This window comes from Hyperolius riggenbachi, chromosome 11 (assembly GCF_040937935.1).
Source record: "Hyperolius riggenbachi isolate aHypRig1 chromosome 11, aHypRig1.pri, whole genome shotgun sequence".
Lineage (NCBI taxonomy): Eukaryota > Metazoa > Chordata > Amphibia > Anura > Hyperoliidae > Hyperolius > Hyperolius riggenbachi.
Window position 1 is genome coordinate 181,806,416 of NC_090656.1, and position 16,389 is coordinate 181,822,804.

The following is a 16,389-nucleotide window of genomic DNA, read 5'->3' on the forward strand; positions in this document are numbered from 1 at the left end:
ACCATGCAGTCATAAATGTAATAAAGATAAGAGGTTCAATAAACAGGGCCGGAAACGCTAAACCATCACAGATGGTCATTGTTCATGTTACTTGGTTGGGGTCCAGGAGTGTTGCATAGTCGTTTCCAATCCAAGATTGATTCATTTTAATTTGAGTCAGACGGTCTGCATTTTCTGTGGAGAGGCGGATACGCCGATCTGTGACGATGCCTCCGGCAGCACTGAAACAGCGTTCCGACATAACGCTGGCTGCCGGGCAAGCCAGCACCTCTATTGCGTACATTACCAGTTCGTGCAAGGTGTCTAGCTTCGATAACCAATAGTTGAAGGGTGCAGATGGATATGCTATGGATATGCTATGGCAATGCTATATAGTGTGGGTGAGCGGTGTACTACTATTCCCAGCAGCGACACAGAGCACAATGCTATACAGGGTGAGCGGTGTACTACTGTTCCCAGCAGACACACAGAGTGGCAGTAAACACAATGCTATATAGTGTGGCTGAGCGGTGTACTACTATTCCCAGCAGACACACATATATTTACTGACAACAAGCTAAAAGGAATATACTGTAACAGCACATCATCTATGACACATGTTACAAGAAACATTTTAGAGGCAGTCTTTCGTTCATGCCTCTGGGGGTTACCACATCCATATCGTAGATCCACCTCGCTTCCCTTTGTTTTAATAATTTCTCAGAGTTTCCCCCCCTCTTGGGTATGGCTAAAGCCTCTAACACACACCACCTTAATTGTGCAGCTTTGTGGCCTGCTGCAAAAAAGTGTCTGGCCACTGAAGTGTCATAACTTTTCCGCTCTCCTTCCGCATATCTGGTGATGGCTCTTTTGTGCTCTTGTATGCGGGTCCTGACTGTTCTGGTGGTTTCCCCTACATACATGAGTCCGCACGGGCACTTCAGCCCGTACACTACCCATGTAGTGGAACAGTAATGTCTACCCTTGATGGGGATGTCACGGCCTGTGTGCGGGTGCCCAATTCTGTCACCCTTAATGATGCCACTGCACACATTGCAGTTTAGGCATGGGTAAGTCCCCGCCCTTCCTGTTGATGTATTAGCATCATTGGGGGCAGTATCAGTGCGTCTCACCCTGTCGTATACAGTCCTGCCTCTTCTTATAGAAAAAAGGGGTTCATCGCGGAACAATGAGCCTAACTCCCCATCTTTCCTCAACATTGGCCAGAACCTCTGTACAGTCTTCTTGATCAACTCAGTGTTTTTGCCCAAATTCATGACAAAAGGGACACCATTCTGATGTTTGGTGTGAACCCTGCTTTCTAGCAGAGCAGACCTGCTTATTTCTCCAACTTCCTTATTGACCACTGCAAGTTGGTGTGGATTATACCCTTTCTGTACAAATTTTGAGGTCAACACTTGACCAGCCTTAGAGTAGTCTTCATCTTTGGTGCAAATGCGTCTGGCCCTGAGGAACTGCCCCCTTTTACCACATGTCTGGGATGGTGACTATCAGACTGCAATAAATTATTGCGGTCTGTGGGCTTTCGAAACAACTTAGTGACAAATCGACGATTGAAAATTCTAAGAGACACATCCAAAAAATTTATAGCGTCCCTGGACACCTCAAGGGAAAATTTAATCGTAGGATGGACCGCATTAGCCTCACTCACCATCTCATGGAGCAGTTCCTCAGGGCCCCTCCACAGGAGTAGTACATCATCAACGAAACGAAAATATTGATCTATATATCCACTGAATTTTGGATTGCATAAAAACATGGTGCGCTCCAATGATTCCACGAATATATTAGCAATAGAGGGAGCAGCCAGGGATCCCCTGCTTGCCCCTTGGCGTTGTATGTAAAAATCATTGTGGAATCTAAAGTAATTAGATTTGAGGATAAGTTCCAAACAATCAAGCAAAAAGTATACCATCCCATTAGAGAGACTGGACTCAAGTAACCTGTCCTCAATAACAGCAATAGCCTCATCCTGTGGTATTGCCGTAAAGAGGCTCTGAATGTCTAGGCTGCAAAAAATGATGTCACCTGGCACCTCCTGTAAGGCCTCAAGTCTCACCAATAGATCAGTGGTATCTTTTAGGCAGTGGGGGAATGAACTGACCACCGTTTGTAAATGAGTATCCAAAAAACCTGCTAGTGGATATAACGCCGACCCCCTACTGGACACAATGGGTCGTCCAGGGGGGTCTACGAGCTGTTTGTGAATTTTGGGTAACAGGTATAGCAAAGGTATACTGGGATGTTCTACTGTCAAACCCTTAGCCAGCTTATCATCAATCACTCCATCCTCAACAGCTGTGGACAATAGTAAGTCCACTTTTGCTTTTACTGTTGGGGTTGGATCGCTGTCACATTTAGTATAATGCATTTCGTTCTGTACCTGTTTAAAACCCTCATTCAAATAACTGCTTGTGTTCTGAATCACGGTGGCCCCCCCCTTATCTGCCTTAGTAATAATGATCTCGGGGTTATCAGCTAACCTTTTCAGAGCAGCATTCTGAGCGTTAGTTAAATTGGGATGAGCATATCTAGAATTGTCCCAATGTCTGATGATTTCCTGCTTGACCGCTATTTCAAACCTGTCTATAGCTGGAAATTGCTCATCCGGTGACCAATCAGACCGTTGTGTGTATCTGGAAAGAAAAAAAAAGAAAATGTTTCTTGTAACATGTGTCATAGATGATGTGCTGTTACAGTATATTCCTTTTAGCTTGTTGTCAGTAAATATAACATATGGCTGGTTTTTGCTTACGTTTTAATCCCATGTCTTTTTTCACAGGTTGTTCTGTGGCAGTCCTTGAGAGGAAGTGCCATAAGCATGGTCAGTTTCATATCGATGTTTTATTTGGTAGCCAAACTGGAGTGCCATATGACCGTTTGTGTTTACACTTGTGCTAAACCACAGTATTAAATTGTGCACTATGTACTAAGGGGTTAATGTTATGTGGGTGGAGCTGTTAAGGGTGTGGTTATCCACACTTGATTGTGTATTTATACTGGTTTTTACACATTTTACTGCTGTTATACACCTGATGAAGGATCGCTGATCCGTAACATGTAGTGTTTGTTCGCTTAATACACAGCAAGTTTTGCAGAGCCAGTGGTGTGCCGTCTCTTTTTTTGATTTTGATCTTGCACGAGCTGTATGAGCAGTCCAGCTGAGGCTAGGCACCGGCCAGTGTACAGGTAATCATAGACCTGAGATACCGTTTTTTCCATATACCTTTTTTTACAATCTGTGGGGCGCTTGGCACTGTGCTGCTCCCCCTCATCACCAGCAAGGTCAGGGACCTCCACCAAGTCCTCCTCCTCCTCCCCCTCAGAGGTGGACTGTGCAGCTGCTTGCCGCTCCTGCTGGTCCAAGGCTGCCGCTCCCTGTTCCAGCAAAGCATCGAGGGCCCTGTTCAGCAGACAAACCAGGGGCACCCACTCGCAGACCATAGCATGGTCCCTGCTCACCATGTTCGTGGCCTGCAGAAAGGGAGCCAGCACTAAGCACACCTGCTGCATGTGCCTCCAGTCATCATCGGGGACGATGGACGGGATGTTGCTGGTCTTGTCCCTTCTCTGAGCGGCGGAAACAGTGGCCAGGGCAAGGTACTGGTTGACAGCGTGCTTCTGTTCAACCAGACGCTCCAACATCGCCAGGGTGGAGTTCCAGCGAGTCGGAACGTCAAGGATCAGCCGATGGCGTGGCAGATCCAGCTCCTTTTGCACGTCTTCCAGGCTCGCACAGGCTGCAGCCGAGCGCCGGAAGTGACGCACAACGTTCCTTGCCGTTTCCAGCAGTTCGTCCATCCCCTGGTAGGTGCGCAAGAACTTCTGCACCACCAGGTTCAGCACGTGGGCAAGACAGGGGATGTGGGTCAGGTTTCCCCTGTCTATTGCGGCAACCAGATTGGCCCCATTGTCGGCCACCACCTCTCCGACTCTGAGGCCTCTGGGGGTCAGCCAAATCCTCTCCTGCTCCTGGAGTTTGGCCAACACATGGGTTGCCGTCAGCTTGGTCTTCCCAAGGCTGACCAAGTGCAGCAGCGCTTGGCAGTGGCGGGCCTTCACGCTGCTGCTGAGGCGGGGGGTTTGGCCAGGTGTGCCGGAGGATGGCAGAGGATCGGAGGAACCTGCTGCAGTTCCCCTGACCCTGCGGGGTGGCACCACCCACTGTGTTGCTGCTGCTGCTGTGCCCGCTGCTGCTCTCCCATCCTCACCCCCTTCCACCAAGCTGACCCAGTGGACAGTGAAGGACAGGTAGCGGCCTGTCCCGAAGCGGCTGCTCCAGGAGTCCATGGTGACGTGGACCCTTTCACCAACCGCGTGCTCCAGCCCTCGCTCCACATTGGCCATCACAAAGCGGTGCAGTGCAGGAATGGCCTTGCGGGAGAAAAAGTGTCTGCTGGGGAGCTGCCAGTCTGGGGCTGCGCAAGCAAGCAGCGCACGAATGTCGCTCCCCTCCTGCACGAGCGTGTACGGCAGGAGTTGGGAGCACATGTCCCGTGCCAGCAAGCCGTTCAGCTGCCACACGCGACGGCTGCTGGGAGGCAGAGCCCTAACCACCCCCTGGAAGGACTCGCTCAAAAGGCTCTGGCGTGGCCTTTTGCTGGCACGGGAATCAGCAGACACAGCGGAGGAGGCCACTGAGGACTGGCTGCCAGAACAGGCCTCAGTGTCGGCGGCAGGAGTTGCAGAGGGGGGAGGAGCAGTGCGTTTCCGCACTCCTGCTGGTGCTGCTGGAGGAGCAGGAGGGCGGGTGGCTGCTGTTGCTGCTGCTGCTGAAGGCTGTGCAGTGATGGGTGTGGTGCCACTGCCAGCACCAGATGCCTTCAGCCTCTGGAACTCCTCATGCTGGTGGAAATGTTTCGCAGCAAGGTGGTTGATGAGCGAGCTGGTGCTGAACTTTAAGGGGTCTGCACCTCTGCTCAACTTCCGCTGACAGTGGTTGCAAGTGGCGTACTTGCTGTACACAGTGGGCATGGTGAAATATCGCCAGATTGGTGACAGAAACATCCCCCTACGGCATGGAAGCGCTGCTGCCTGTCTCCCTGTGGTGGTTGGGGGGGGGGGCTTGGGGGGCTTGGGTGCGGCTGGTGGTGGTACTGGCAGATGCTGCTGCTGCTGCTGCTGCTGCTGCTGAGCCTGAGACACCAGCAGGCTGTGGGACCTGCCTACTGCTGCTGCCAATGCTTGCAATGATGCGCCTCCTTGCAAGGCCCACAAGAGCATCCTCCTCCTCCTCCTCAGAGCTGCTGAGGACGACATCCCCTGGAGGTGGTGGCACCCAGTCTCTGTCTGTCACCGGGTCATCATCATCCTCCCCCTCCTGAAACATGTCCTGCTGGGATGATGACCCCCCAAACTCCTCTCCTGATGCATGGATGGGCTGCTTGACTGTTGCCACAGTCTTGCTGTCCAATCCCTCATCCCCCAAAGTGCCCATCAGCATCTCCTCCTCAAAATCGCCAACAGCAGACAATACCCTGATGGTGCCTGGGGTAAAAATACTGCTGAGTGACAGGTCGCCAACTTGTGACGGTGAACTGGCCTCCTCCCCAGACCCTGCTGGGCGGCTGCTGCGAACAGGGGTGGTGGTGGTGGTGAGGGTGGAGGCCTCGGATGCAGAGCTGATGGCGGGCTGCTCATCCTCCGTCATGAGTTGCACCACAGTGTCTGCATGCTTTTCCTCAATGGGACGTTTCCGACCCGGCTGGAGGAAAATCGGAGCAGGTGCTACACGCTGCTGCTGCTGTGTCTCTGCAGCGTGAGTTGCAGATGCTCCTGCTGGGCGGCGCCCAAGGCGTCCACGGCCAGTGGCTATGGGAGGAATGTTAGCCACTGACGCTGCTGCTGCGGAACTGTGCATGGTGGCGCGGCCGCGGCCTGCCACAATGCTGCTCCCTCTCCTCCTGATTCCCTTGCTGCCCTTCCCCTTGCCCAAACCGCGCTGGCTGGCACTTCCAGACATCTTCGATGTTTTGGGCGTATAGACAAAAGTTTTTTAAAAGGGCGGGTGAAAAGTGGGGTACTTTAATGGAGTGGGTTGGTGGGTGAGGTGACTGAGTGAGTGTCCCTAGTACAGTAAGTAAGTAGTAACAGTCAGGAAGTACAACTAGCAGTTACAATAATCAGTAGTAATCACAAGTAAATTTAGTGTGTGTACACTACAGACAGTGAGTGCACGCACGCGCAAACACGCGCAGGAGCTAGCCTATGAACAGTGACTGAGTGTCCTAGACTCCTAGTACAGTAAGAGTAAGTAGTAACAGTAAGTACAACTAACTAATTACAATAATCAATCAGTTATCAGAAGGAAATAGAGTGTGTGTAGTGTGTACACAGACAGTGAGTGCACACACGCAGGAGCTAGTAGCCTATGAACAGTGACTGAGTGTCCTAGACTCCTAGTACAGTAAGTAGTAACAGTAAGTACAACTAACTAATTACAATAATCAATTACAATAATCAATCAGTTATCAGAAGGAAATAGAGTGTGTGTAGTGTGTACACAGAAAGTGAGTGCACACACGCAGGAGCTAGTAGCCTATGAACAGTGACTGAGTGTCCTAGACTCCTAGTACAGTAAGAGTAAGTAGTAACAGTAAGTACAAACAACTAACTAATTACAATAATCAATCAGTTATCAGAAGGAAATAGAGTGTGTGTAGTGTGTGTACACAGACAGTGAGTGCACACACGCAGGAGCTAGTAGACTATGAACAGTGACTGAGTGTCCTAGACTCCTAGTACAGTAAGAGTAAGTAGTAACAGTAAGTACAACTAACTAATTACAATAAGCAATCAGTTATCAGAAGGAAATAGAGTGTGTGTAGTGTGTGTACACAGACAGTGAGTGCACACACGCAGGAGCTAGTAGCCTATGAACAGTGACTGAGTGTCCTAGACTCCTAGTACAGTAAGAGTAAGTAGTAACAGTAAGTACAACTAACTAATTACAATAAGCAATCAGTTATCAGAAGGAAATAGAGTGTGTGTAGTGTGTACACAGACAGTGAGTGCACACACGCAGGAGCTAGTAGCCTATGAACAGTGACTGAGTGTCCTAGACTCCTAGTACAGTAAGAGTAAGTAGTAACAGTAAGTACAACTAACTAATTACAATAATCAATCAGTTATCAGAAGGAAATAGAGTGTGTGTAGTGTGTACACAGACAGTGAGTGCACACACGCAGGCGCTAGTAGCCTATGAACAGTGACTGAGTGTCCTAGACTCCTAGTACAGTAAGTAGTAACAGTAAGTACAACTAACTAATTACAATAATCAATTACAATAATCAATCAGTTATCAGAAGGAAATAGAGTGTGTGTAGTGTGTACACAGAAAGTGAGTGCACACACGCAGGAGCAGCTAGTAGCCTATGAACAGTGACAGTGAGTGTCCTAGTACAGTTACAGTATATAACTACAATACTAATACAATCAGTAGTAAAGGACAGCAGAAATACTGGTATAGAATAGAGAGAAATAAACAGAGGACAGGAGGACAGCTGCCCACACAGGCAAGGCCCTGAGGCCTAAAGCTGTAAGCCTGCAGCAGCTGGCCTGTCTCTATGTAACACAAAAGCTACTAACTAAAATACAATGTCTAACTAACTAACAACAATATAGGTGTGTATAGGAGGTGTATGTGAGCAAAAACGCTAGGTAAATGACCACAATAGAGCTCTTGCTAAGCCAAAGCACAAAGGAGCAACTCTCTCTCTGTACAAGTCTCAGGCAAGCACGGAGAAACGGAACATGGCGGCCGCTATTTATAGGGTAGGGGCTGGCCAGGGTCCCCCTCTGTGATTGGCTGCCGTCAGAGGGCCTGGGAGCCCTCTGATTGGCTCTAAGGACATCAATCTGGGCTATGACGCTATTCGAGCTCGGTACCGAGCTCGAATAGCGCCGTTTGCTCGAATAGCTCGAATAGTGAATGGGCTATTCGAGTGTACTCGAATAGCCCATTCGAATAGCTACAGCTATTCGGAGCTCGAATACCGAGCTCGAATAGCGGGAAAAGAGCTCGAATATTCGAGCTACTCGAATATTCGAGCTCTGCTGAGCACCACTGACGGAAGCATGACATATCTTCCTCTTCCTGCTCTGATTCTGGCACCCCACTTAATACTCAGTCGGCCGCCACCACCAAAGTGCCATCACCCCAGGGCTCAGCGGTGTGGTAATGTTTTTGTGTGTCTGCCTCAGATGAGAGCAATGCCATCTGTACTTTCTGCCACCAAAAATTGAGCCGTGGAAAGACCAAGACCCGCGTAGGAACAACTACCTTACGAAGGCACATGATTACAAAGCACAAACTGCAATGGGATGACCACCTGAGGAAAAGCAGCACACAAAAGCAAAGCCACACACCGCAGTGTAAGATACCAGGCCGCAATTATTTCTCAAAAAAGGCGATGCCTAAACTGTACCGTGATGTTGAAAGGCAAGTGGTGACATCTCTGGCACACAGCGTTGGATCAAGGGTCCATCTGACCACAGATGCTTGGTCTGCAAAGCATGGTCAGGCCTGCCCGAAGACCAAGTCAGTCCCCACACACAGCATCTCTGCCTGCAAGCCTTGTGACTGGCTGCCCCAAGACTAAGTAGGTCCCCACACAGCATCTCTGCCTGCAGACCGCTTGACTGCCTCCACCACCACCAACAGGGTCCACCAGGACTCCAGGCGGATTCTTGAATTTTTAAGGCCGCTGCTAGCAGTGGCTGCTATAATAATTTTTCTGGTGCGTGTACATGCCTGCATAATTTTTCTGGCTGCACTGCAGCTGCAACAGCAAAACAAAGTCATGTGCATGTGTCAATTCCCCTTCGTGATCGTTACCTTGCCACGGTGAAGGGGCTTGCGTATCACAATGAAGCAATGATTGACGGCTATATGAGTGTCTCGGGGGTTGGCACACCAAAGATAATAAGGTGGTTGCTTCATTGTGGACAGACCAAATTCGATCAGCTGGACAGTCACTGTACTGTAATTGAGCTACCTAGGCCCGGCAACCATATGGGCTTGAAAACTGCCACGGCCTGCACTCTGACCATGGTTCGCACCAGTCCAGCACGACCTTCACTACACAAACAGCTGTTTGCGGTGCGTTACACAGTGAGTTTGATCTGTCAGTGTGAAGCACTACTCTAATTACACTCCCTGATTGATGTATACACATGCAAGATGTTTTAACCTCCTTAGCGGTAACCCCGTGTGTGACACGGGGTAAGCCGCCGGAGGGTGCCGCTCAGGCCCTGCTGGGCCGATTTAAATAATTTTTTTTTGCTGGACGCAGCTAGCACTTTGCTAGCTGCGCCAGCACCCCGATCGCCGCCGCCGCGCGCCCGATCGCTGCTATCCGGTGCGGCGCGCCCCCCCCCCAGACCCCTGCGCTGCCTGGCCAATCAGTGCCAGGCAGCGCCAAGGGGTGGATCGGGTCTCCCAATCAGGGTTGCCAAGCGTCCGTCAAAAGACGGACTGTCCATACAAAAGCTCTCAAAATGGAGCTGTCCGTACTGCCCGTATTTCCTGGGCAGTCGTCCGTCTAAAACTGCATAAATTACTCTAATCTGTTCTGCGCATGCACACGCTCTTTTTCCCCCCTCCCTCAGTCTCCCCTCGGCCGCCCTCTCCTCCCCGGGTGTCCCCTGCTGGCTGCTCCAATCAGCTCACCTCTTCTTGGCGCTGGTGCCACTCTCTGCCCAATAAGAGATGCAGCCGGGAGGGAGCTGGCCCAGCCCAGTGAGCCCACAGCAGCCAGCGAGTCGAGTCAGTGTCACGAGGAGAGAGGAGTGTGCGTCACACGGGCGGCAGCCAGCCAGGTCGGATGAGGTCGCAGCACAGCCACGGCACACAGACAGCACAGCACACTCACTCAGGGGACACACACACAGCACAGCCGCCGAGCCACCACGCAGCAGGGCAGGACTCAGGAGGAGCCGATCAGCTGCAGCAGCAGGACCGACCGAGCAGCAGTGCGAGGCTGCGAGGCTGCGAGCTGCCACAGAAGGAGATCAGCAGCCTGACTCGAGTTGAGTAGTCTGAGCTCTGAGAGCCTTGGCAGAGTGAGTCTCCTACAGCAGAGAGAGCAGAGCAGACTGGAGCCCGCCCCACCCCCACACAGCCCAGCAGCCGCCATCTGCCAGCCAGGTCCAGCCACTGCAGCCAGGAGGAGCGACCAGACCAGGCCAAGGAGGAAGGAGAAAAACACTAACAGCCGAGTCGACCCAGGCCAGGAGCCAGCACACTAACTGTGAGTCTCTGAGGGAGAGAGGCACCCCTGGGGGCTGGGGCTGGCCTGGGAGTGGGAGCCTGGGAGTCTATGGGACTGGTTGGGGCTTGGGGCGGGGACAGGGTAAGCATGGCATGCTGGTCCGCCACCATTATACTGAGGTGAGGGACAGTGAGAGAATGGGCAACCTGGGGCTTTCTGTGTCACTGAGCTGCTTGCATCCTATTCAGTCACACACAGTGCTCCCCCTTCTATAAACAACACAGGCACACTGCTGGAACTTAAAGTGGACCTGACCTTTTGCACAGGACAGAAGGAAAACAGAGAGAAATGCTCACTGTATGTATTTAGAGAGTTTAGCCTGTCTAATCCCCCCTCCCTCATCTATGACTAATCACAAGATGTAATTTCATCTCTCCCCTGTGTCACCTGACTGCCAGAGTCCAACTCCACAGCCCTGGCTATATAAATACTAAAAATAATGATGCCCAGAGCTTAGCGCTACCCACAACTCTACTTAAAACTGCGCTTTTGACTCCGCCCCCAACTCCGCCCCCAACTCCACCCCCCGCCCGTCCAAAATTTTGGGTGTCCTGCTTTTTTGGGCCTTTTGTCCGTAAAAAAATAGAAATTAGGTTGGCAACCCTGCTCCCAATGACGTCCCGACGTCGCTGACGTCATCCCGCCCCGTCGCCATGGCGACGGGGGAAGCCCTCCAGGAAATCCCGTTCTTTGAACAGGATTTCCTGATCGCCTATCGCCGGAGGCGATCGGCGGGGCTGGGGGGATGCCGCTGAGCAGCGGCTATCATGTAGCGAGCCCTGGGCTCGCTACATGATTTAAAAAAAAAAAAATCAAAAAAAAACTGCTGCGCTGCCCCCTGGCGGTATTTTTCATACCGCCAAGGGGGTTAAAGCACTTTAGGCCTCCAATTTAGCATTCAATGTGATTTCTGCCCTTAAAACGCTGCTTTGCGTCAAATCCAGATTTTTCCCCGGGACTTTTGTCGTCTATCCCACTCATCCATGCAAAAACTCAGATGTTAGACCCCTTGAAACATCTTTTCCATCACTTTTGTGGCCAGCATAAATGTTTCTAGTTTTCAAAGTTCACCTCCCCATTGAAGTCTATTGCGATTTGAAAAAATTGCATGTTCGCGAACGTTTGCGGAGGTTTTGCGAATGCAGTTTGCGAACCGAAAATCGGAGGTTCGGGCCATCTCTAGTGAGGTTCTGGCACTAATAAGTTATAAACTTCACTAGCTTGTGTATCACAATGAAGCAAATACCTATATGAGTGTGTTGGGGTGGGGGGGGGGCACACCCAAGATAATAAGTTCGTTGCTTCATTGTGGACAGACCAAATTCGATCAGCTGGACAGTCAGTCACTGTTGTTCTGTTATAGAGCTACCTCAGCCCGACCATGTGGGCTTGAAAACTGCCATGGCCTGCACTCTCGCCGTGGTGCACACCAGTCCGGCACGGCCATCACTAAACAAACAGCTGTTTGTGGTGCGTTACAGAGTGAGCTTGGTCTGTCAATGTGAAGCAGTACACTAATTACACTACCTGATTGATGTATACCCACGCAAGATGTTTTCAAACACTTTAGGCCTCCAATTTAGCAATGCAATGTGATTTCTGCCTATTTGTTAGGGGTGAGGTTATTAGTTACACAGTATTACCTTATGTGAATCTTTTCTCCTGTCTGCTTGAGATGACATCATGATTGTGCATATTGATGAGTCGTGGAAGGACTTCTCTGATGTATATAGTCTGAAGGTCATTGTATAAGTCTGAAGCATGGTGAACGTCTCTTGGAGTTTTTGCGCTAAGTTGGTGAATTTAGTTTTTCTGCACTCTGCTTAGTAAGGACAGTGTTACTGATTGTGATCTTTCGATTAGCGCGGTATATGTTTTCTTTGTTTTTTAACGTCTGGCCTGGGACCTGCCTTGTTTGAGGGAGAAACATCTACAAGAACTTTTTGCCAATCTGTTGGTTTGAAGCTATATTATCAAAATGGTCAGCTACATCCAATCATATAAGAAGGAATAAAAAATGCATCACTACTAGGAAATAACCTCATGTCAAAATTATGTAGATCATTTGTTTTTTTAGGTACTTTGCAGGGGCACTAAATAGAGGTGAAAAGATTTTGAGAGAAAAAGTGATCATTATGCAATCCTATTGATTAGATGATGAGGAGCCAATCAAAATCACTCTTCATTCATTCCAGAACTTTGTTAGCTGTCAAAGCGTGCAATCCTTTTGTAGTAAAAATCTGTGCCAGAAACTAGCGTTCATATAAGGTCAGTTAATTTTACTATGCGCGGTCCTGAAGTGTTCATGAGGTTAATGGAATGACACCTATACACTCAGGCTTTGTTCACATCTAAAATCGAATATTGCTGATGCCAGCGATTTTTGTGCATGTTTTTTCCCCCTCCCGGCGCTCCACTGTGCACTACGATTTTGTACAAAGCGCTTTTGTAAGCACTTTTGCAGAGCGATTCCGTTTTTTCCCTTCCTGACATCAGTCAGGAAGTGAACTCTTTCACCCGGCAAAAGCGCGAATGCAATCGCAGGATAAAGCGATTTTGTGTTTTGCATTTTTCCAATCCCTTCTATTGCAGCAAAATCAACCCGAAAATGGTGCTGCGCGGAAAGCGGACTAGCGCGCTGATATGAACTATTCCATAAGGATTCCATTGCACTAGCGATTTCAGGGCATCTTTAAAAATCGCCGGCGCTCAAAAAAAACGTAAGACGCACTAGGTGTGAACAAGCCCTAAAAGACGAAAATTTTGTGTCAACACTGAAAAAAACACAAAAAGATAAGTATGGACTTGGCTCTGATTAAAAGCTTAAAAAATATAGACTCTCTAGTCTCTATGAATAAAATACACTATAAGGACTTTTTCAAGGCACAATAAAATATTTTAGACTATAATTACCCTTTTGTGTAAATGTCTAAATAAAAAATTCAGGAATCCATCTTTCTCTATTGGATTCCTTGAACCATAGTGCAGAGCAAGAGTTAAAGATGGAAATATTAAGGCCAAATACATTTTTCTCCTGATATTTACACATTATAAATAAAATGCCTTTTGAGCCACCAGCAAGCAAGAAAAAACTCAGAATAATATTGACACTTTGACAGTAATTTTTCACCTACTTTTTGATACCTTTTCAATTGCAGAGTACAAAAGTTATTTTAACCACTTCGCATCCAGACCTTGTTTCCACCTTATGGACCAGAGCAGTTTTGACATTGTAGCTATGTCCCTATTTAATCAGAAATAACTTTATCCCTACTTATGACACCTAAATAAAATATATATCTAGTTTTTTTAAGACTAACTAGGCTTTCATTGTATGGCACTTTTCCCTCAAACAATTTTGTTTTCTATGTATTTAAATGGAAAAAGCGGAAAAAAATAGAAAAAACACATTATTTCTCAGTTTTACCGATTCCAGTTTAAAAATAAAAAGTGCTACTGTAGATGAAAAAACCACAAATTTTGTTTGGCTATTTCTACTGTTTATCACAAAACTTAAATAACATTCCTGTCACAATGTATGACAAAGCTATTTTCACTGTGAACTGCAAAAATAAAAGTATTTTTAATGGTAAAAATCAATCTTCTTGGCTCAGGGAATAAATATTTGTTTACCAAATAGTGCTGCAGCAGATAGTGTCGGAGGTTTTGCACAGGAGCAAGCCCAATCGTGCAAAGCTGTGCTTCAGCTACACGACTTATATCTACATCCTCGTGGCTTAGATGATGTCACAGAGGACGTAGGTATACTGTTGTGTTGGATAAAGTAGTTCAACTGAACGAAAAATAGGGATGGACGAAAAATAGGGATACATACATTGCCACAAGGGGTGACAGACATAGAGGTAGCAAACGGTTATACATAGCACAAGGTTATACATACAATCAGGTTATAAAATGCGTTTCACAGAGACCCGGCAAAACAAGTACGAGTTAGTCCATGAGAAGGGTGTCATTGCTGGGGTAGTAAATTTAAGGACACACTAAGGGAGGGGGGAGGCCCTGCCAAGGCTTACAATCTAAAGGGTGGCGGGGACACATAAGGTAGGACTGTGGAAAAGGTGGTTGACTGAGAGAGTTAGTGGTAGATGTGGGGTAGGCCATTTTAAAGAAATTTGTTTTGAGGGCTTGCTTGAAAGTGTTGAAGGAAGGAGCGAGTCTGAGGGGGAGTGGAAGGGAGTTCCTATGAGAAAACTTAGGAGAAAAAGTGGATCAGGCCCAATGACTTTTAATCTTCATCAACAATCTGCAAAAAAGTATTTCTTTAACCCAGGATTTTATATGTGTAGAGTGAACCAAATTAACAGCTTCATAAACTTCAGATACTTTTTTATTTTGATTGTCATTCACTAGATGTAAAACTGTGAATGACAATCAAATTGTCCCTAAACACGTATGAAGGGAGGCTTCAACACCACAGGTCATCAACATTTTTTTTCATTTTTTACCCAGATTTTTAGATCTTCAGGCACAAAATGTAACATCTACATACTGTGTCAGCTGCTTAGACTTTTTGCTGCCTTAGAGTAAGAAAATTATCTGCACCTGCAAGCATGTGGATATTCCTTCCGTCAACTCATTTGAATGGAAAAAGTCACTTACTAGTAATGAATAGAGATGGCCTGAACGGTTCACCAACAAACAGTATTCTGCGAACCTCCTCTGTTTGCATTCATGGCGAACAGCGAACATTTGGTGTGTTTGACCCGCCCCCTATACATCATTGAGCTAAACTTTGACCCCTTACCTCACAGTCAGTAGACGCATGGCAGCCAATCAGCTAGCACCCTCTCCTGGACCCCCCAACCTCCTATTAAAAAGGAGTTGCGGTGGCCATATTGGATTCATTCTCTGGCTGCAGTGATAGTGAGAGCAGGGTCAGACTATCTGCAGATAGGTAGGGAAAGCATTAGCTAGGCCTGTGTTCTGGTTCCTTACTGACTATTTGCTGAAAGTACCCTAAAAAGCCCTTTTGAGGGCTAATGCATCAGTCTCCTGCGGTTTTTTTGTTGTTGTTTTTTTTCTTTGTGTGCGACACTCCACAGCCCACTGACACCCATAGCTGTGCACGCTACTGCTATTTGTTGCCATGTTAAGTTGCAGGCACAGAGTACCAATCCAGTGCATTATTTGTAGGAATTTAATGTGATTTCTGCCCTTTAGGGATTAAAACCCAACTTTGCGTCAAATCCGTAATTTTTGGTGGGACTTGTGGCATGGATCCCCCTCCGGCATGCCCCAGTCCAGGTGTTCGACCCAAGGAAACAACTTTTCAATCCCTTTTGTGGCCAGAAACAGTTTGTGTATGTTTTAAAATTCGCCTGCCAATTGAAGTCTATGGTGGTTTGCCGAGTTTGCATGTTCGCAAACATTTGCAGGAGTTTGCGTTCACTGTTCGCGAACTGAAAATGTTGATCGTGACATCTCTAGTGATGAAAGACCTTCTAAAATACAAAAAAGTGTCCACTTCAAACATTTTTTTCTTTGGAGTTTAGTTTTTTTTTTTTTCTTTAAGTTGTTTCACTAGTGATATTGATAGACAGGACTGGCAGATCTTTTAGCACTGCATTTTTGACAGATGTTACATCTGAGTTTTTTTTCCTGCCTCTACACTGCTTTGACATGCTGTGGAAAAGGAGTGACAATACACCGACACAATTTTTCTTTTTACTGCTCCTTACAGTTAGATTGTCAAAAGACACCATATAAAAAAAAGAAATGTTCTATTACAGAAACCATGTTTATTTTAAATTATAACCTTAGACACCGAGACACTTAAGCATAATAATTGTCAGAGGTCTTCTTTAATTGCTTTGCATATTTTAGTTATATTTTCTACAGTGTCATTCTGAAAAAAAAAGGAAAAAACGAGTGAAATATCATGATTTTTAACAGCAAACTGAGGTGTAATGTTCAAGCAATTATTTCAGCATGTCTTTTCCAACCAAACTGTTAAATTTAAAAAAGGTACTTTGTGTTTTAACAAGTAATACTTTAACACTAATTTTAATTTAGGCAGCAGTGGGAAGTGCTGAATTAATTATGGGTGAGCGTTGTCAAAATGTAATTTTCAATGAAAAAAAAATTGGATAAACTGATC